The 21,670-nt window shown below is 38.3% G+C and overlaps 1 protein-coding gene across 5 annotated transcripts in view; it reads left to right on the forward strand.

Moving 5' to 3' along the window:
- B3GALT1 (beta-1,3-galactosyltransferase 1) overlaps positions 1–21,670 on the forward strand; it is a 593,789-nt gene that overhangs the window by 443,858 nt on the left and 128,261 nt on the right. The window contains exon 1 of one of the 5 annotated variants that reach the window (XM_059927220.1): positions 8,189–8,228. The exons of 3 other annotated variants lie outside the window; for them this stretch is intronic. The gene's annotated coding sequence lies outside the window, so the exon portion shown is untranslated. One more of the 5 variants, XM_059927219.1, reaches the window with a different exon arrangement.

The raw sequence follows: 21,670 nt of genomic DNA on the forward strand, positions 1-21,670 counted from the left end.
TGTGTTTCTTTGTGGGGTGGGGTTGTCCCCATTTCAAACTCTAGAAAAAAGTATTACGTCCTGTTGGGGTGACCCCATCTCTAGTAGCAAAGATTTAGGAAAATACTAGGTTCAAAGTTAAATTTGTTTAAATAACAAATGAATAATTTATCTGCTATCAGTAGAAAAAATACCACATCAAAGGGTTAAATTAGTGACCATTTAGAATAATGAATGTCCATATGGAAATATTAGATAAAAGTTAGTCATTGGAGAAGGAAGCCCCATGATTTTTGCAGGTGTACACATGGCAATTGTTGTCCCTTCTGAGCAGAATAGAAAAACAAGTATATGCATCCCCAAATTTTAGTTGTAATACTTACTATTAATGACACCCAGAATCTATTTACAAATTCTTATGCTCATTCCCAAAATCTAGGACCAAATTAATGCACAGCTTATTAACTTATTACAAGCAAACTGATAACTGTAATGCTAGAACATATATAAATTCAAAAAATAAGATATAAATAAGGTATTATGAAAGTTTTCTTGGAAGGGGGGCTATTTGAACTGGGAATTTAAAAATGAATTCCAATTCATTTTATAATTAATTATTGTTACTGTAAAATGACATAAAAATAGTATAGAGTGTTTGGAAAATACATTGGAAAACAGGTAATTTCATCATCCTAACAAACCTGTTATCTGTGCTATATGTCTTTCAAACATGTTTTCACATGTATATATTTTTTATAGATTTTATATTGATGCTACCAAAGCATCCCTACTCAGAGGAAGTCTGAAATTATCCCAGGCTCCAAGACTTTCATTTAACTTGATTTTACTCATTTTCTGTGTTTTTTGTCCAGTGTGCGTGTGCGTGTGTGCGTGTTGGTTTTGAGATTTTTTTTAATTTTTTTATTGAAGTGTAGTTGATTTATAATGTTGTGTTAATTTCTGCTGTATAGCAAAGTGATTCAGTTATACATATATATATATTATATATATATATATATATATATATATATATATATTCTTTTTTTATATTCTTTTCCATTATGGTTTATCACAGGATATTGAATATAGTTTCCTGTGCTATACAGAAGGACCTTGTTGTTTATCCATGCTGTATATAGTAGTTTGCATCTGCTAACCCCAAACTCCCTCTCCATCCCTCCCCTAACCCCCTCCCCCTTGGCAACCACAAGTCTGTTCTCTATGTCCATGAGTCTGTTTCTGTTTCATTGATGGGTTTATTTGTGTCATATTTCAGATTCCACATATAAGTGATATCATATGGTATTTATCTTTCTCTTTCTGACTTCACTTGGTATGATAATCTCTATTTGCATGGTTTTGAGATACTTTTTAAGACAGCTCTTTTTTTTTTTTTTTAAATTTTATTTATTTATTTATTTTTGGCTGTGTTGGGTCTTCGTTTCTGTGCGTGGGCTTTCTCTAGTTGCGGCGAGCGGGGGCCACTCTTCATCGCGGTGCGCGGGCCTCTCACTATCGTGGCCTCTCTTATTGTGGAGCACAGGCTCCAGACGCGCAGGCTCAGTAGTTGTGGCTCACGGGCCCAGTTGCTCCGCGGCATGTGGGATCTTCCCAGACCAGGGCTCGAACCCGTGTCCCCTGCATTAGCAGGCAGATTCTCAACCACTGTGCCACCAGGGAAGCCCTTGAGATATTTTTTAAATGACATGTTTTGCTACTTTAGTTATTATTTTATCAAATAATATAATGTTTGATGTACAGGCAGATTCAGTGAATTTGTTCTTGTTGTGCTAGAGCAGTAATAATAAACACTACATGATTACAAGTATGTTTTTGCACCAAAGTTCATATCACATAATTTAAGATAAACTTATCAAATCTAAAGAAAATAGGATTCATTTCTGTGATTGCCATGTATTATAGCAGAATCCTAGTCCTTACCGCTTACCTACAGAGGAACACTGTACAAATCTGCTCTGTTTGAGAGGCCTGATTCTTATCAGAACAATGAGTGATAATGGTGGTAAGAAAGTGTAAGAAGTCTGACTTGGTTTCCAGACTTCACTAAGTTTCCTTAGTGAATGGAAAGAAGTAGCCACAGTTCTTGACCAAAGTGAGCTGTACTTCTGCTTGCTTTGCCCAGTGAATTGTGCCGTCAGTACAACTGCATTACTGAAACTCATGCATGAAAACCAGCAATGTTACTCCATGCCTAAACTTCTAGCACCTATTTCCCTTTTCCATCTGAGGTTATGATTAAAATGTGATTTTTTAAATGGGTTTCCTTGGTAGTGCAACTCTGGAGATACAGCAGGTTAGAGACCATTTTGATAAAAATAATACTTGTTTTATCTCAACATTTGCTATTTAGTAATTGGCTTTTTATGGTAAAATCACTTTTTGTTTGTTTATTTTTGTGGTTTTGTATTGGCTACTTATTAATTTACTCACTATTTGTTTTTTGCTGGTAGAGGGTATATTATGGAAATACCAGCTAAAACATCTGGATGGAAGTTAAACATTCAATTGTCTGAATGTTTCACCTACGTCATGCCCAACATCTGGACACTGGAAATTATTCTCAATTTCTATTCTGATGACTATAAATGATACTAAACTCAATTGCTCTCAGACACCTCTTGCATTAAAATACTGGGGTCATTCAACTTGCAAGGTATCCATGAAGTGAATCCCAGTTGGGGAGTTCAACAAAAAGAAGCCTGTTATACACAGTGGCATAATCACCAAGGAAGAATTCCAGGGACAGGACTTGGAAGTTCTGGGAATTCTTGGCTCTCACCCCATTCACTCCCTCCCGCACTTGCTCACTTACCCAATAAGTATATGCAATGCTGTTGAAACCAGACTTTGGTCTTGGAAATGATGCATTGGAGTGACATTATTTAAATTTCCACCTAGAGAAAATTCCTCTGCTGCCCATTTACCCTCCTTATTACCATTCTTGAACTTTTGGTTTGGTTAATTTTTGACTGAATATATTATATGGGGCTTTCTGACTGGCAGGTTCCTGCCCTTTATGCACTAAGAGTACATTATTCTAAAAGTTACCCTAGAGAGGAGAAGCGAAGGACGCACCATCCACTTGGAGGATATATTGAGGACATCACAGGAGCCATGCTGTGGGATTAACTTTCTGTTTGTGCTTTGTTATTGTTATTCTTGGGCATTCTCTGTCTCTTTCTCTCTTCCCTCCCCTCCCTCCCACTCCTTCCCCTTCTCTCCCTCTCTCTCTCACACATTTCAGCTACAAAATGCTCTGCAGGTGTGATTCATCATTGAAAATACACTCTGTTACAGACAATTTAGTTTATGTGCTAGAGCAAATACACAGTTACAGAAAATTTATTTCATGCAACCAGGAAGTTTTGGTATCTGATCATAGCTCCTACTTGGAGGAGCTAAGGACAACAGGAAAGGATTTAGCAGGTTTACATACAGTTAAAGCAGAGGAAAGGGTAACAGTTTGTGAGCAGCTGAAGCGTTGCAGAAAAGGGAGAGTTTGTGTCTCTCACTGTCTGTACTGCCTCTGATCATTCTCCGTTGTAGAAATTCCTTTTGTGGACAGACAAGGGCAGAAGCAGAGAATAACAGCATAAATTAGAATTTTTCCCTTGTCAGAAAACAACGGGTACATCTTAAGAGAAGTGTAACGGTGTGTGTTTTCTGGATGAGCGGCAGCCTATAGGAACTAGGATCCAGGAAGCAGCTGGGACTTGGTAGGACAAGAATCAAACCTCAAAATGAGGAAGGGAGGAGAAAATTGGGGAAAGCTTTGCAGAGGGTCGGGGCCCAAGCCAAGGTTTCAAGACAGGAAAGATCCTACTCAGGAGACAGAAGAGGAAATCACAGTACATTCTCAGGGATCCACCTGTGGCTGACACATCTCAAGACTTACAGCTGGCAGGGCTACACATACACTGTGGCCATCAGGCAGCAGTGGCTTTGAACCTGGGCAGGGCTGTTCCTGTAGGCAGATGAAATCCAGTCCTGTAGTAAAATAGAGGTTGAGAGCAGGCAGGGATAGCATTTGTCATATTATTTGCATTATTTTCAACTTCTCATCTCTTTTGGGGTAGGCTTATGTGTCCCCATTCTTTCACTAAGGATAAATTCTTTTTTGTTATTTTGATTGTCTTCTTCACAAATATTACCGTTGGAAGTAGGATTCTTTCTATGTTGCTTTTGTTGAAAAAAAGAAATCTGTTTTGTGTAAAAAGGATAAAGGAGTTAACTAATTACTCTTCTTAAATGTTAATTGTAGTACCAATACTTGTTTACTTGGAATCTTTGCATAATAATTATAGGCTTTGATGTAGGCTACAGTACTGATGTACTGTAATGTAAATATAAATTCCATTTGTATTAGAGAATTCCCTGCACAGCTACTTTGAAGTTAATGAATCTATACAATACGTTACAGACTGAGTATTCCTTCCTCCTTTTGATATGATGTGAATGGATTATGTTATATAAACAATTGACCCTTTTTCTCAAAGTCAGGAGACTTAAATTACCCCAAGAGGATGACTTTAGTGTCTTTTACTTGACATTGATCAGTTTTCAACTTTCCAAATGTACTGAATAAGTAGAGAATATCAGATATTTGAAAATTTTTGTTCCTTTTAATTAGCTTTTAATTAACTTTCTATGTCCTTTAATGAGAATTCAAGTTCTTTGTAATCACACAGAGTTCATGACTGCTACATTTCCTTAATACCACTGAAGCCAGAATTTTAAATAATAATTGGTTACTTAAAATGCAGTAGCATGGTAGACAAGCTATAAGCTGATGGATTTGAATTAGTATGGTCTTTGATAAGATTTTTATTCCACTGCTTTGGGAACAAGAAAATTTAAGAAAGAGTTGTTTAAAATTGGATGAAACCCAGAAGTAGTGAAAACTGAAATTCCTAAATCACATGCCACAAATTTCAGTAAACCAGATAAATAAGAATTGAATTGGCCCAAGAATTATTCCTTTCCCTGACCTCTATCTCTACTCCACTCCCACCACCCCCAAGATAACCCAGCAAAATGTGGGAAAAAAATACTCAATGATCAAGTGAGTCCAAAAATTTTTTATTGAAAAAATCTAAATTCTTTAAGGGTAAAAATTCTACTCTTGCCTGAAATACTATTATTTTCTGTAAAGATATTCTTGAGATCTTCTATAAAATGTCACTGAACTGATGTCACCATTCACTATTTTGTGATGATTGATCTAAGATTGTGATGAATCTTGCCTTTGAACCTTGTAGTAAAAATAGTTTAAAGGGTAAACAAAAAGAATTATAAGACAGCAGGTGACATGTTTTACTACCTGAGAGAACAAAATATACTTAAGAAACCTACTTGTCCTACATATGAATGAATGTAGAGCTGATGATTATTGATTCATTCTCCTTATTTAGTAGATGTGATAACAGGGAAACCAAATAACTTGTTCTAAATTGCAAAGCAAGAGTTTTGCTTTCATTAAATTAAGCCCAGTAATATATATATATTTTAAATTCCATTGTGTATTAGCTAGAAATATGAAGTATATTCCAAAGCATTAAAATTTCATCTGTTAACATTTTACTTGAAAGTATTTCCATTCTGAATTTATTTTCATATATTTAGTTTGGACTTCATCTCAGTTAGTCAGTTTATACTGAGATTTGCCCATAGTCATAAATCTTTTTGCTCCAAAGATAAAGCTTAACAATATTGTTTACTGTTTCCCGTAAACTACACACGAGTGAAATATTGAGAGAGAATTTTACATTGGATACATTTAAGTGATAAAACTTCAACCAGTTACCTAAAGATAACATTTTAAAACGTAATATTTCTCATTAGCATCAGTAGAGAGATTTTCCTTGCATTTATCCTAAGTTTTTCTTCATTTAATCCAATCATGCCTGGTTGCAAGACACTTTCATCACTGGGTTATTCTAGAGGCAGAAATGTAGGTGAATAGTGTGATGCCCACTAATACTGTCTCTCAAGATTCACTCCCAAGCTCAAAGCCAGTCCATGGTGGAGAGAGTCCAAACCCTGAAGGGAGGCCCTCATGTGCCTGATGGGTCAGCCCACATCAAACGAAGTAAATATCTGAATACCCATATCTCCCAGACAACTTAACATCTCATAGAAACTTAGAAACCAAGAATCTTTGCTCACTTTTACTGTTATTAAAAGACTGATTACCTATTCAGAAACACTTGAATTCTGATGCCTCTGAAACAGGGCTTCAGACATTTTTATCTCTTTACCCTCTTAAAAACTATTGAAGCCTCCCAAAGGGCTTTTTATTATGTAGGTTATATTTATCAATATTTACCATATTAGATATTAAAATTGAAAGATGTTTAACATTTTTGTTTAATTAATTTTAAGGAGCAATAAAGTCATTACATATTAAAAATAAATAGCATCTTTTTAAAAGAAAATAACTACATTTTCCAAAACAAATTAGGGAAGAGATGGTACAGTTTAATATTTTAGCAAATCTCAATACTGTCTGGCCCAATAGAAAACAACTGGATTCTCATATCTGCTCTTGCAGTCAATTTATTGTGATCTGTTATTTTGGTTGAAGTTTAAGAAGAAAATCAGGCCACATAGAAATATGTAGTTGGAAAAGGACGGATCTTATTGACCTCCTAAAATGATGTCAGAGACACACAGGGATCCAAGGACCACACTTTGAGAACCTCTGCTCCAGAAAATACAAGGCCTTATTTCATCCAGTTGTTGGAGAACCTGACAACTGAGGAGCCCCAGTTTCATTATTCAGAAATCACAATGAGAATCCTTTCTCCAAGAAATCATAAAAACCCATCATCCAGACACTGCTTTGTCAGAGGGGTTCCTATAATTCAAAGCCTGTGTGTCCCAGCAGGGTCATTTTAGCCCACAGCCTGCTCCTATGTTCTGATGTACTGCCCTTTGGACTTTATAAAACCCAACATTCTGTCATCTAGAAGCCTTGAAACTTGGAGGACAACAGTCAGTTCAAACCTCTAACGTGAAGCCTTGGTATTTCTACCAATTCCTGGTGTAGAAGATCTGAGAAGACCTTGTCCCAGTTCTAAGACACCATAGTACTTTGCAGCCAAACACATTATGGTTCTTTCATCCCCTTGCCAATGATACTTTAATTTTTGTGTCCTGGACGTTCTTGGTTGAATTCTGATTCTATATATATACCTTTGCAGCTCTTGTCTTTTTCCTCAGGGATATATTTTGCATCTCTGGAGTCTCTGAATGAATAATTTTAAACCAAATTACTTCATCATAATGGAACTTCTTATCTCCCTTAAGATGTTATAGTTCAATCCCTTTATCTTTCAGATGACGGTAAGAAGAACCAAATGACTTTCCCATGGGTACACAGAAAGTAGAGCAGAATTTATATCCACCCCTTTATGAACCCTTAGCAATAGTGTGACTAGACTCCCTAATGGACTGGAATAAATATGGCCCCAGAATGGGAGCCCTCTCCCACACTCATGATCTCACAAGGTTGAAACATTCTACAGTTGATCTACCACCAACCCTAAATGTCAACATTGTGTTAGTGTTAAGGGAGGTGGGAACCTTCCTGATAAAACCTTGAATTGTTCAGGATCTCCAAGAATGAAGAGCAACCCTAAATCAAACCAATTAAGGTCACAGTAGATCTACTTCTCTCCAAGAGAGAACCAATTCTCAACAGCTCTGTTCACATATTATGCTGTTACTGACATATTTAGAAATATTGAATAGATATCTGGTGTTAGGGATCAAATATGCCTTAATAGATCTTGGTCCTTTAAGGAAGAGAGTTGTTGGCTTCTCCATAAAATTGGTTTGAACAATCCTGAGTTGCCGCCTTTTCAGGGAGGAAGAAATGGCTTCCCTTGGAGCTATCCATGGTGCTCATCTCAGGGCATCATTTTTCAGACTGCTTTGCAAGCTCAGGTCTGTCCTACCTCCAAGTATTTCTAGAATATCAAGCTTCTCTGTGTGAGTCTTGTTGTGATTATTTCTTGACATGGTGCTTATGTTTTTCATACCCAGAAGCCTTACACTGCAAGTTAATATTGCCAACCTTACTCCCTACCTGCTTCTCTCTTTCTTTGCAGCCTTATCTTCTCATGAATCTGCACACCCGCCTCTGCTCCTGGCTTGGCCTTCACTTGTCCAGGCACACTGCCCTGCCTGAGACAAAGCAGCAGCCTTACTCACCTTAAGAGTAAACAGTAAGTGAGCCTTACTCACCTTAAGAGTAAACAGTAAGCATGATTTAATGATGACAGGAGAAACCACCTTGCCCCATAGCATTTTTCCCTCATAGACTTGCAATTTGACAAAGCTCACATTTGGTGATGTACCATCAAAGAACAATAGTGACTGGATTTACGAAGTGCACTGGGTTAAATACTTTAGATCCTTTGTCTAATTAACATTCACAACATCCCCATGGGATAGATATCATTATCCCCCAATTTATAGTCAAGAGAACCAAGACTCCAAGAAGTTAATAACATGTCCAACTTAGCATAACGAGTATGTGGCAGAAGCAGTTTCATCTTTAGGTCTATCTGACTCTATACCTAGTGCCTTGCAGAATGCAGTCTAAAAGAATTTCAGGCATCTTTCAATTCATTGCTATCTACATGTAAGCAACATTCAGCATTTGGTCTTTAATATCTCTTTGATGTAGGCACTCTATCATTTCTATGTCCCACGTTCATTCACCCTTGACTGAGGGTAGAGAAGGTATATGTTCTTCACAAACCAACTGATTGAGTGCAGGTATAAAGCTATGTCATCATAAACATCTAACCCCTTTGCCTATACCAAGTAACAGGCAATTAAATCACAGCGATTTGCTCTAGGCCAGAAGCTCATTGCCCAGCACAGGCATCTATACTTTTTTTTGAGTTTAAGAGATATCATTAACAACACAAAGCCCCAAAGCCCCAGTGTGAAGTAAAGTTTTACAAGTGATGGATTTAAGCTTTGTTCTTTGGGAGCTATCAGTGATTATCTCCATCAGCTTTTGTTCATACTTTTAGAGCTCATTTTCTAGTTTCTCTTAATCTTCAGCGTCTTCTAATTTTAAAGTCCCAGGGCTCAGAGAACTGACTCTGGGCTAAGCACTAACTTGACTAGCCAGCTAGCCTTTTACCAATGATGTGATGCCATTGATGAGGAGTTTTCCTCATCCTTCTTTTAAAATATTCAACAAATGGCCTTTGGTAGATATATAGAATCCTCTTTTACCTCATTTTGTAGAGCTTTTCTTTTCTTTTTGTACGGTTTTTCTTATTTTTAAAGTATTATATATCCACTGTTAAAAAAAAAATGTGAAAGAGAACATCCATCCTACTCTATCCCAAGTTGAGGGCTTCATTTTAACTGCGAAGTACAGCAGTCAAAGGTTGTCCTTACTATCCCCCCAATACCCAAAGGTTCTTTTTACTTTTAAAGTACCTGGGCATGTCCTAAGGTCACTGGGTGGTGGTGGGACAGGGACTTTCAGAATCTGCCAGGCATGGCTTCCACTCCTGTGGTCAAGTACCCACCCAAAGACCTGGTAGCCTGATCTCTAGACCTGCTCCAAAGTGTTCCTGGGACCCTAAAACAGTGCCCCTTTGTAAGTATTGGTCATGCCTTTAGCATACTGTGGTTCAGCATTGTCCCCTAGCAGTGGCCATTGTCACACCACTTGCCCGGCTGGGACTCCCTCTCCCTTTACCCTTCTTCCTCAGCCTCCCTTTTCTTCATACTTTCATCCCTTTATTCTCTTCCCATCAAATCCCTATTCCCTTATCATTAGTGATTCTTGGGTTATCTGGAAATATTTGAAAATCTACTAAATCCAGAGTTGACACCATTAATAAAAGAAAAAAAATGTTTTCTTCTTCTCAAGGACAATAAATTCTTTCCTTTAGAACATACCCTTTAATCCCTGTGAAGTAAGAGAGTTGCCTGTGTTCTTTCCTGGAGAGCACTGTATTCCCCACTCTGAATAGGTCTAATGATCAATTCAAGGTTAAGAGCTACTTTCATATCAACAAAGGGTTAAATGTTTATGTCCCACTATATAAATATGAAAAATGTGATTAAATATCACCTAAAGTCTCAGTTTTCAGAAACACCATGTTATATGGTATTGTAGACTGAATGTTTACACTCCCCAAAATTCATGTGTTGAAGCTCTAGCCATCCCCCACCCCCAGTGTGATGGTGTTAGGAGGTGGGGCCTTTGGGAGGTAATTAGGTTTAGATGAGGTCATGAGGGTGGGGCCCTCCTAATGAGATTAGTGTCTTTTTAAAAAGAGGAAGAAATCCGGGCTCTCTCTTTCCCTCTTTCCCATGTGAGGACACAGTAAGAAAACTGCAGGTCAGAAAGAGCTCTCACCAGAAACCAACCATGCTCTACCCTGATTTCAAACTTCAAGTCTCCAGAGCTATGAGAAAAAAATTCTGTTGTTTAAGCTACCCAAGCAACCAAGACATATTGTCTTCCACATGCATTTCTTTTATTTATTTATTTGTTCATTCATTCATTCATTCTACTTTTAAATTAAAATAGCATTTATACTACAGTGTATTTTTAATTTTTATGTTTTTACTTCCTAAGTCCTGATAATGCCATACTGTACTATTATATGTCCCTGTCTTCTGCATTAGTTTCCTGGGGCTGCTGAAACAAATTACCACAAACTTGATAATTTAAAAAAACAGAAATTTATTACCTCACAGTTCTGGAGGCCAGAAGTCTAAAATCAAGGTTTTTGACAGGACTGAACTTTCTCCTGAGGTTCTAGGCAGAAACCGTTCCTTGCCTCTTCTAGCTTGTGGTGGATGCAGGTGTTCTTTGGACTGTAGCTACATCATTTCAGTCTTCATAATGCCTTCTCCACTCTATGTGTGTGTGTGTATCTCAAAATTCCCTTTGCCCCTCTCGAATAAGCGTACTTGTGAAATTTTTAGGGGTACTGTCAGATAACCCAAGTTAGACACCTAGTCTCAAGATCATTAATTTAATCATATTGTTTGCTGTATAAGATAATAACCACTGTTTTGTCATATAAGGTAATATTCACAGGTTCTGAGGATTAGAAAGAAAATACGTATTTGGGGGGAGTGCCAGTTTTTTTCAGCTTACCACAGTCCATCCTCTGGTCCCCAAAGATTCCCATCCATCCTACATGCAAATACATCCTACCCCAACACCCTCCCAAGTCTCAACCCAGCACAGCATCAATGTAAGCCTAAAATCTCATCTAAATGACATTGGCTTAAAAGTCCTAAATCTCATTGTGTAAATCACCTAAATCAAGTAGATGTGAGGCTGGGTATGTTCCATCATAGAGCAAATTTCCTCTTCATCTATGGACCTGCTAAACTAGAAAAAAAGTTATCTATTTCCAAATTACGGTGGTGGGACAGGCATAGGATAACCCTTATAGACATTCCCATTCCAAATGGGAAAAAGAAATGAAAGAATGTGGTCTCCATCATTCATGGTCATAAGTTTGTTTGCCACACTGGCCACCAACAGTTCTGCATTGCTTCCCAGTGACACGACACTTCTCATAACACAGGATCTTCATCTTGACATTTCCCAGTCTTAGGGTTGATATTAAAATTTTGAGGCAAATCACAGGACCCCAAAAGCCACATACGCTTTTATTTTGGCTCTATTTAGTTTTGTTTTTTGCTCACTTGTGTTATAAATGGATGAAAGTTAGACAGCTTTTCTTGAAAGTTAGCCAGAAGCTTTTGATAAGTTAGTGCCTGAGTGAGAGTCCTTCATGATGTGTGAATCAGCCACACTAGCTTCTCCTGGCTTTGAAAATCCTATAGTCTATTCCTGAGATTTGGCTATTTCTAGTGCCTTTAATTGCATTGTCTGGTATGCAGCAGACATAACCTTCTGCATACACAATATTTTTCATGTCAAAGCTGTATCTAAGTATATTTTAAGACAAGTAAAATAACAACGAAAATGACAATTAGAAGTACAAACTTAAGTTAAAATTCAACATATATGGTGGTGCCATTACAAATAGCTCAACTGATGTGGCACACAGATAAGCAGAAACCCCTCTCTTTGTATATACTGCATTTGCACACGCAGGCAACATAAGTCACAAGTTACTCATCTGCTTAGTAACTGTTGAATTGTTTCAAGGATGGTGTCTTAATATATACTAGGGATTCAGCTGATCAGCACGCATAATCTGACACCCTCACCACTACCCTTTCTCTGCTGTAAAATGGCAGGTGCAAATAGTGAACACAAGGATGATGCCATAGAGTTAGGGAAGAGATCTGGAAAGTGGAAGGAGTGTGTGGGCCCCTGAAGCACCGGCTCAGTGATTGTATTCATTAGTATAAGAGGAGGGTGACAGCCTGCAATTGTGTACAGGGACACACCTCACCAGGGGCAGACATGGAAACTTCTGCTGAGAGTAACAATCGTCTGATCCATATATCTTTCCCTCTCCCCATGTCTGAGGCTTTTCTTTAAATCCTTTTTTAAGTTTTTTTTTTTTTTGAAGTATAGTTGATTTGCAGTGTTGTGTTAACTTCTGCTGTACAGCAAAGTGATTCAGTTATATGTATATTTACATTCTTTTTCATATTCTTTTCCATTCTGGTTTATCACAGGATATTGAATATAGTTCCCTGTGCTATACACTAGGACCTTGTTGTTTATCTATTCTATATATAATAATTTGCATCAACTAACCCCAAACTTTCAATTCTTCCCTCCCCTGTACCCCCCCCCCCAACTTGGCAACCTCAAGTCTGGGTTTATTTTTCAACATGTTGCCTTACCAAATACTATGATTCATTTTCATCAACCAGCATATCCCCCCATCTTCTCTAATGTATTCTCAATGGTCTCTCCTTCCGACCTGCTTACTGTGTACTGAGATTCAGATCAGATTCAAGCAAATCCAAAAGAATCACATACAGAGGTAAAGTGGGCAAAATCCCTTTGAGAAAAAGCATGAAAAGAGTGAAAAGAGCTAAGGGGCATTCCACTGACCTGCAGAGCTGTGGGCTGTGGCCAAGAGCCCACCACCCCAGCCCCAGGTCTCCAATTAGACCCTATTTCTTCTTCATAGACAGACTCCTGAGGGTGTGTGTATATGTGTGTGTGTGTGTGTGTGTGTGTGTGTGTGTGTGGTGAATGAGGCATCCTGGCCTTATAGCTGACCTGCAGTGCCCAGAAGGGTACTAGACCAGCATTGTCTAGGCTCTAAAAGGAAGAAAGGAGACCACTGTCTCTTGAGAAAAGTCTAAATTAGAACTGCGCTTTTAAACGCTGTATGACATTGGAAAAACTCAACTCTATTTTCTGATTTACTATAACCACTGGGTCGCCCGTCCACAATGTTGCTCTCTAGGTTTCTGTAACTCTATTTCAGAGTCCTTTCTTCATGCATAACGAGATACATCTTTTTCGAGGTTGAATCACATTTCATTTTTTGTTTGTTTTAAGCTAAATTTAGTACCGTGTGTCTCGGTTCTTAATGGCATTGGCAACGACTCCCAAATTAGAAAGCTCTTCAAACTTCACCAGAAATGTGTTGTTTTCTTGTTTTTTTTCAAACCTTCTCACGGTGTGAACATAATTACTAATATTTGTACAGTGCTTTACAGTTTACAAAATACTTTCAAACCTATCATCACCTGACGGGTATTATTCGGAACTCTTTTACCAAGGTGGAGACTGAGGCTTAAAGATATAACTGGTTTGTCGAAGGCTACACAGCCACTCACAGAGTTGAGATTGAAGCAGGTCTTCTGGCTCCAAATGTCATGTCCTTCATGTCACACAGCACTGCCTGTGTCTGTCCATGGGTTCCACACAAGACATTATGGATAGAAAATATAAGTGTTATTATTTAACATGTATTTAATCTCAGCATCTGGAAAGATGTTCCAACTGTCAGTTTTTGGTCAAAAATGTGTCATTTTGCTCCTGTTCACATGAAAGCAATACACACGAAAACAGTAGCTGGTGCTTTTAAAGATATCAATAGCTCACATTTATTGAGTACTTACAATACACCATACTTTCTACTCAGTGCTTTCCAAATATTATCTCAATTAATCTTCATACAAACCCATGAAAGAAAGTACTAGGGTCTTAGCTCAGGCTGCTCTAATGGAGTCCTGTAGACCAAGGAGATGGTTTAAACAGCAATTTTTTTTTTTCACAGTTCTGGAGGCAGGAAGTCTAAGTTCACAGTGCCAGGATGATTGAGTTCTTGGTGGGAGCCCTGTTCCTGGTTCACAGACAGCTGCCTTCTCCCTATATTCTCACATGGCAGAAAGAGGTCCCTTCCTCTTCTTATAAGGCCACTAATCCTATCAGTGGGGCTCCACCTTAATGACCTCATTATCTAATTACCTCCCAAAGGTTGCATCTCTAAATACATTGGGGATTAGGGCCTCAACATATGAATTTGGAGGAAGAATGCAAACAGCCCGCAGCAACCAACCAGTATTATCCCCATTTTGTAGATGAACAAACAGTTGTAAGAGAGCATGTCAGTCACTCAAGCTAGTAAGTAGTAGGGTGGGGACTTGAACCCAGGAAAAATGGCTCCAGTGAACACAGTCTTCACCACTAAACCATGAGGATTAAGATGTTCTGTAATCAACCTTAGGTTAGAATTTCAGCTGCACCGGTGACGAGCTGCATTAAATCGGACAAATATTTAATCTCTCTGAAGCTGTTTTTTCATCTGTCAAATGACTAAATAAGTTAACCAAAATTTGCACCTAATTAGTAGTCAGTAAATGTGAGCTCATATATGTGGAATCTAGAAAAATGGTACAAGGTTTGCGAGGCAAAAATAGAGACACAGATGTAGAGAACAAACGTATGGACACCAAGGGGGGAAAGCAGGGGGTGATGGTGGTGTGATGAATTGGGAGATTGGGATTGACATATATACACTAATATGTATAAAATAGATAACTAATAAGAACTGCTGTATAAAAAAAATAAAATTCAAAAAATAAATGTGAGCTAGTATTATTCTACTGATGCTACACACAGCTTCATTTATTTATTCTGAACTATATACTGAACACCTGCTGTGTGTGCCACTCTGTCTTTCTCTGCAGACTCAGTTTTTAGAAGCTCCATCTCCTCAGTACTCCCAAGATCAGCAATGTCCACGGCTAACCAGGCACTTTCCCTTCTTTCCTGCATTTGAACGATTTTCTCACCATATGGAGTCAGGATTACTCACTTTTAGCTTGCTGTCATTGCAGATGAGTTGGTAACTCCAGCATCTTTTGTTTTGCACCATTGTATCTCCTCCTAATACCTCCTTCTTAAAAATGTCAGGATTCATGTGACTATTCTCTAGGGCTATTGGAGGTCACCCTCTCTGTGCATGAAGAAAACCAGTCTGTTTCACTATGGACATCTACCATTTGCACAACATGATTTAAAACCAAAGGCTTCCATCTTGAGGCCCCCTCTCTTTTTCTGTTCTGCTTTCTTTTCAGCCTATAGAAAATCATGGGCTAATGCCTCTGAGTCAGAACCGTGGTGCTTGACGGTTCTCTACCCTTAAGTGGTTTTGTCCCCAGGCCCCTTCGCCCTGACTGTCAATTGTCTTTTCCCAAGACTTTTGTTTTCCCCATTCCTCAGCCGTTAAAACTTACTCAAACTTTCATTTTCCTTTTCACCTACAGTGATTTGGTGAAACACTTGTTCAGCCTTGCGGTGCTCACTTGGAAGGGCAGTGTTTTATACATAGAATTGCAACCTATATAATGCTTTTCTATATGAATATGGCCAAGAACAAAAACTCTAAGTTCAGTGTCAAACCTGATACTATTGTGATAAAACAAATGCAAAATCTCTTTAATTGGAACAGACGTTTTATGATCTGAGTATTTCTGTAAATTTAGTCCACGCAACCCATGTAGCCAAAACTAGAATACATTGAGGCATAAAATTGTAAATTGGACATGTGGATGAGCTTTATTGATATTGTAAATTATTATGGTAAAACTTTCTGTCAAATCTCCTCATTTTGGAGCACCACATAAAACAAACAGTGAGAGTTGTGAGTAGTACTGACGTAATTAGACGTGGAACCTATTTGGATTCACAGCACTCACTCCAGACAATTACAGTGTTAAACTTTCAGCAGATGGCCGGAATTAAGTCCTGGTGAGCCTTCACACAGCAGTGAAGCTGACACGCAGTAAGATCTACCACTGGCAAGGATTTAACTTCACCTGGAAATAAGCTGCTGGGGTGGAAACTGCTGAATCTGATAGTGGTGTGACTGTAACTTCAGCAGAATAGCTGCTTCCATTGTAAATCCCTACTGTTTCTGCCTAGAACTAAAATGTGGTCAGTTTGGTGGGAAACCCATAATTGAATGAAGTAGGGGGAAAGAGATAGAAAAGGGAGGCAAATGACTCAGTTGAATTGGTCATTTACGTAAGCAGAACCTAATGTTCTTTAATAGAAGGTATTGCTCCTATTCATGTAGTGTTGGTACTCAGTTGACATAACAATGATCTATCGTGGCCCTACATTGAAGATAATTAAATGAAAGGATAAAGAGGAAGAAAAGAATATTCTCTGAGAGATTCATGAAAACTCTGCTGACACTTTTTGAGTGTTTACTATACATTGGGTATGGTATGCTCTTTACTGTATGTTGGGTATGCTATAACTCTTTAAATATAAACTTTTTAATCCTCATAACACCCTGTGAGATAGACACTGTTTTTCTTTTATTTTTTAGACCAGTTTTAGATTCACAGCAAAATTGAGCAGAAAGTATAGACATTTCCCACATACCCCCTGCCCCTACACATGCATAGCCTCGCCTACTATCAACGCCCCCTGCCAAAGTGGTACATGTGTTACAATTGATGAACCTACAGTGACATAACGTTATCACCCAAAATCCATGGTTTACATTAGGGTTCACTCTTGATGTGGTGCATTCCATGGGTTTGGACAAAAGTATAAAGGTTTGCACCCACCATTATTAGAAACTATTTTTATTCCCATTTTATACCAGAAAAGAGTAAGGCAAAGAGAAGTCACATAGCTGGTAAATGACTGAAAAGAGTCTGGTGGATCTAGCCATAAGGAGGCTTATCTGTGACCCCAGTGAGGGCAGTTTTTAGGGAGTCGTTGGGTGGGCTGGGAAGAGAACCTGACTTTCTTATTAGTAGGTCCCTGGAGGCAGGCACAGGAGGGGAGCCTGTGGGCATCTACACATTCACGTACAGGGATACCACCCTGCATGTTTCTCATCCAGGAATTTTGGCTCCAGTGTGCTCTTAACCGTCATGGTAACCTACCTCTTGGTGTCTCATTTGTTTAAATAGTTTCTAACTTTCTAAAACCCTTTCAATCCAATACAATTTGATTGCCACAATCCTGTAATGATTGCTTCATCGTACAGACTAACAGCAGAGGTACAGAGAGATTTCAAATGATTTGCCAAGGGTGCAAAGCTTGTTGCTGGTAAAGTCAATGTGAGATTGGAGGAACAGCATTCTACTCTTGAGCTCAACATTCTTTAGAGCCGATAATCTTTGACTCAGGTCCCACAAACGCAGCTAATAGAGATGCTTCATCATGTGTCTGATGGGCTTAAGGAGAGCTTCTGTGGTGATTGATAGGATCCAGGAGACCCTGTCATTCCCTCTTCTCCCCCAGTGTGCTGGGCAAAGGCCACTGACATGGTGATGTTACTGGACTAAATTCACTTGAGAGCACCAGGCATTTTGCCATTTCCTGGTTTATCCTAAGTCATATTACTCAGCTTGCCAGGCCAGGAAAGTAAAAAGCAGGCAGCGTAAGTTCAAGGTCACAGAGTGAGTCAGAGAAGAGCCCAGGCTGCTCAAGTCCTTAAGCAGCATCGCTCCCACTTGTGCATAGGCAGGACGTTTCACTCATTGGTTTATTGACATCTAAGAGTCATGTTTGTGGGTCTGTAAAAATTATTGTTGACTGCAAAGATTCAGAAACATGAGTCCAGGGAGTGTTCTGCGGAATAAACTCTCCTGTGATATTTTCTAGAGCCAGTCAGTAAAGAAGTAAACATATGTTGGTCCAGTCATTATTCACCCAAGCAGGGATGTAAAATTTTAAAAAAAAGGAACAGTGGTCTTTGATCTCATTTTCTACCCATTCACAAGTTTATTTGCTTTTGGCTGCTACTATAACATCAAGTTAACACAATTTCCAGGTCGTTATTGCTCTAAGGCAATAGCAACTTTTCAGTTGCTGTCGACATGGCCTATAGGTGTGGGAAAACTTCAGAGATTACCCAGACATCAGCAAAAAACTAATTATTTGAGTGAGGGTCTGTGTGAGTCCTTGGTCAGGAAATCAACGGCACAATCCGTTTATTCCTGAGGGCACTAAAAGTTATGCATGTCATCCTAACAGCCACAGTGATCCCTCTTTAAAAGTATTCAAATATGGATCTTAGAGAACTGAGTATGAATTATGAAAGGCTCTCTTTTAAAATTTCCTTAACAAGCCATTTCCTCCAGTTTCACTGCTGGACCTCTTTGCTGTTAAATCAAGCAGATAATATAAAGAGGAGACAGATGATGTATTCAGAGTTAGTTGACTTCTTTTTATTTATTTACTTTTTCATTCATTCATTCATTCATTCATTTATGGCCACACAGCTTGCAGGATCTTAGTTCTCCGACCAGGGATCAAACTAGTGGCCCCTGCAGTGAGGGCACCAGGTCCTAACCACTAGACCACCCAGGAGTTCCCAGTTGACTTCTTTTTATTGTGTTGTTTCTGCATCTTTAATTCTTCTGATTTTTCTTTTTTGTATGTGTTTTCCATCCATCTTTCTTTACTTGATTTTCAGGTATTTTCAAATACCTCATTAACAATTGCCATTTTCCTGCCCTTCTATTTTCAATATGTGAAGTATTTTATTTCTCTTCCCTTTCTGTTTATGCTGCCATCATCTTCTCACTCTCCAAGTAACTGAGTTTACACATGGTTTTAGATTTTTAGACACTCATTCTAACAATGTTCCAACTGTCCCTGAAGAAAGGAATACAATCTTAAATATAAATCAGCCTGAGCCAAGTGAAAGCATGCTCAAGCAAGGCATTAAATCCCCCCTTCCGATTTCCAAAACCATACTGAGAAATAGCTTAGGTCAGCTGGAGAGGATGTGGTAAAGATGAAAAATGATAGTATGAAGAGCCTGTGGTTATATCAAATGTTCCTTTTTTATTACTTTGGATTTGCCAATAAATTCTGGGAGCCTTGCCTTTTTAATATATTTTCTTGGTCTCTGCCTACTCCAGCATTTGGCAGGTGAAATTCCAATAGACTGTCTAGAGACCTCTTGCCCCAATAACAGCTAAACATCTCAATGGGCCAACCAAAGAGCAAGAGTAATGAGAGCGTGAATTTCGATCTTTTCTACCCTTGCTGTCTTAGCACTGACTGTTTATATTTGATAATATGTAGCATAATATTTGAGAAACATTTTCACTGGCTCAAACTAGCTGTGCAAAAACAAAGAAACGAATACATCTCTCCTACATATAGTTCTACAGATATATATAGATATAGATATATATCAGTGAAGAATGAAAAAAGTCTTGAGGACAGGAAGGGAAAGAAGTAATGTATGATGATTCACTGAGCCTCTACTCTGTCCCACATACTTTAGCTATATTATTTCATTTAATCTTACAATTATCCTATGAAGTATTTACAACTATACCTTTTGAAAAAGCAAGAAAATGGAGGAATAGGATGGTTAAGGAAATCGCCCGTGGTCACCTGGTAAATGTTAAAGTCATCTATGAATCTGGATGATGATGATGATGATAATGATAAAGTAGAAGGAGGAGGAGAAGAAACATTTATTGAGCCAGACCCTGTACTAAGCATTTCATATACATTATTTCATTTACAGCAACTCTCTGAAGTAGGTAATATTATTACTTCCATTTTATTTATGAGAGACCAAACAGTAGCATCAGTAAAATAATTTGTCCAAGTCATGGAACTAGTGGGTAGAAGATCCAGGATTTGAACCACAGCCGACTGACTTCATATCCCACACAGGAAACTCCAAATCCACATGATTTCCACTATATAACCATGCCTCTTGAGACATTTCAAATGGATATTCAACACCAAAAATATTTTTTAGTGCCATATATAAGAAAAATAAAAATTCTATATCATCCAAGATGTGAGTAGCATCCCAATGTAGCCCAAGTACGGAAAAGAGTTATGTCAAAAGATAATTCATCATGCATGGAAAATGTTCATCAATATCTTGTCATCCCATGGATAAAGATGTGGCACATATATACAATGGAATATTACTCAGCAATAAAAAGGAACAAAATTGAGTTATTTGTAGTGAGGTGGATGGACCTAGAGTCTGTCATACAGAGTGAAGTAAGTCAGAAAGAGAAAAACAAATCCTGTTTGCTAACGCATATATATGGAATTTTAAAAAGTGGTACTGATGAACCTAGTGGCAGAGCAAGAATAAAGATGCAGATGTAGAGAACGGACTTGAGGACATGGGGGGAAGGGGAAGCTGGGATGAAGTGAGAGAGTGGCATGGACATATATACGCTACCAAATGTAAAATGGATGGCTAGTGGGAAGCTGCCGCATAGCACAAGGAGATCAACTCAGATGCTTTGTGATGACCTAGAGGGGTGGGATAGGGAGGGTGGGAGGGAGGCTCAAGAGGGAGGGGATATGGGGATATATGTATACATATAGCTGATTCACTTTGTTGTACAGCAGAAACTAACACAACATTGTAAAGCATTTATACTCCAATAAAGATGTGAACTATATATATATCTTGTCATCCCTGCAGAACATGTAGGGCTCCTTCTTCAGAATGCATTAGGGTTTCAAGGTGGTATTGATGGGAGAAGGAGAGAGCAGTGTAAAATCTAGTTAACTCATTGCTCATGCAGTATTAGCAGGTTGTTTCTGAACCGGAGTAATACATTCAAAGAATTGCATGAACTCAACTAGAATAAATTCCAAATGTTAGGACTCCAAACTGAACAAAACCAAGTAACTCATTCTAACAAATCCCTTTTTACAGGGTTAAAGCAATTAATGATGTCCACTCTTTCCTTTGATAAAAGTATCCTTATAAGCACTGTAGATAAAAAGATATATTATTCCATAATTATTTTCTCCTTTAACTCTTTAGATCTCCTTGTCTCTCACTGTGGCAACTTTGAATAAGTGGGAAAGTATGGACTTACAGGAACTTACATTACTTCAGTATTTACTGTGTGCCAGGCATTGTGCTATGTACTTTATTTGCATTCTGTTATGTGAGGTAGGTGCTATATAATCTCTGTTAAATGGATGAGGAAACAATGGCTTAATGAGATTAGTTCATTTCCCTGTGTCACGTAACTAAAAGGAGCTTGGCTTTAAATCCAGGTCTTCCTGACCACAGAGCTCAAGCTCTTCATCAGTATTCACTGAATTCATAGTTGATCAAATGTTCATATTCAAAAGGTATGGATGAACAGATCATTGTCAGCATGAAGGGCTGTGCATTGTCCAGTTCTGGGTCTTACAGTTTAAAAGAAATATAGGTCACTTGCAGTGTGCTTAGAAAAGAGCAACTCGAGG

This window comes from Balaenoptera ricei, chromosome 7 (genome assembly GCF_028023285.1).
Source record: "Balaenoptera ricei isolate mBalRic1 chromosome 7, mBalRic1.hap2, whole genome shotgun sequence".
Lineage (NCBI taxonomy): Eukaryota > Metazoa > Chordata > Mammalia > Artiodactyla > Balaenopteridae > Balaenoptera > Balaenoptera ricei.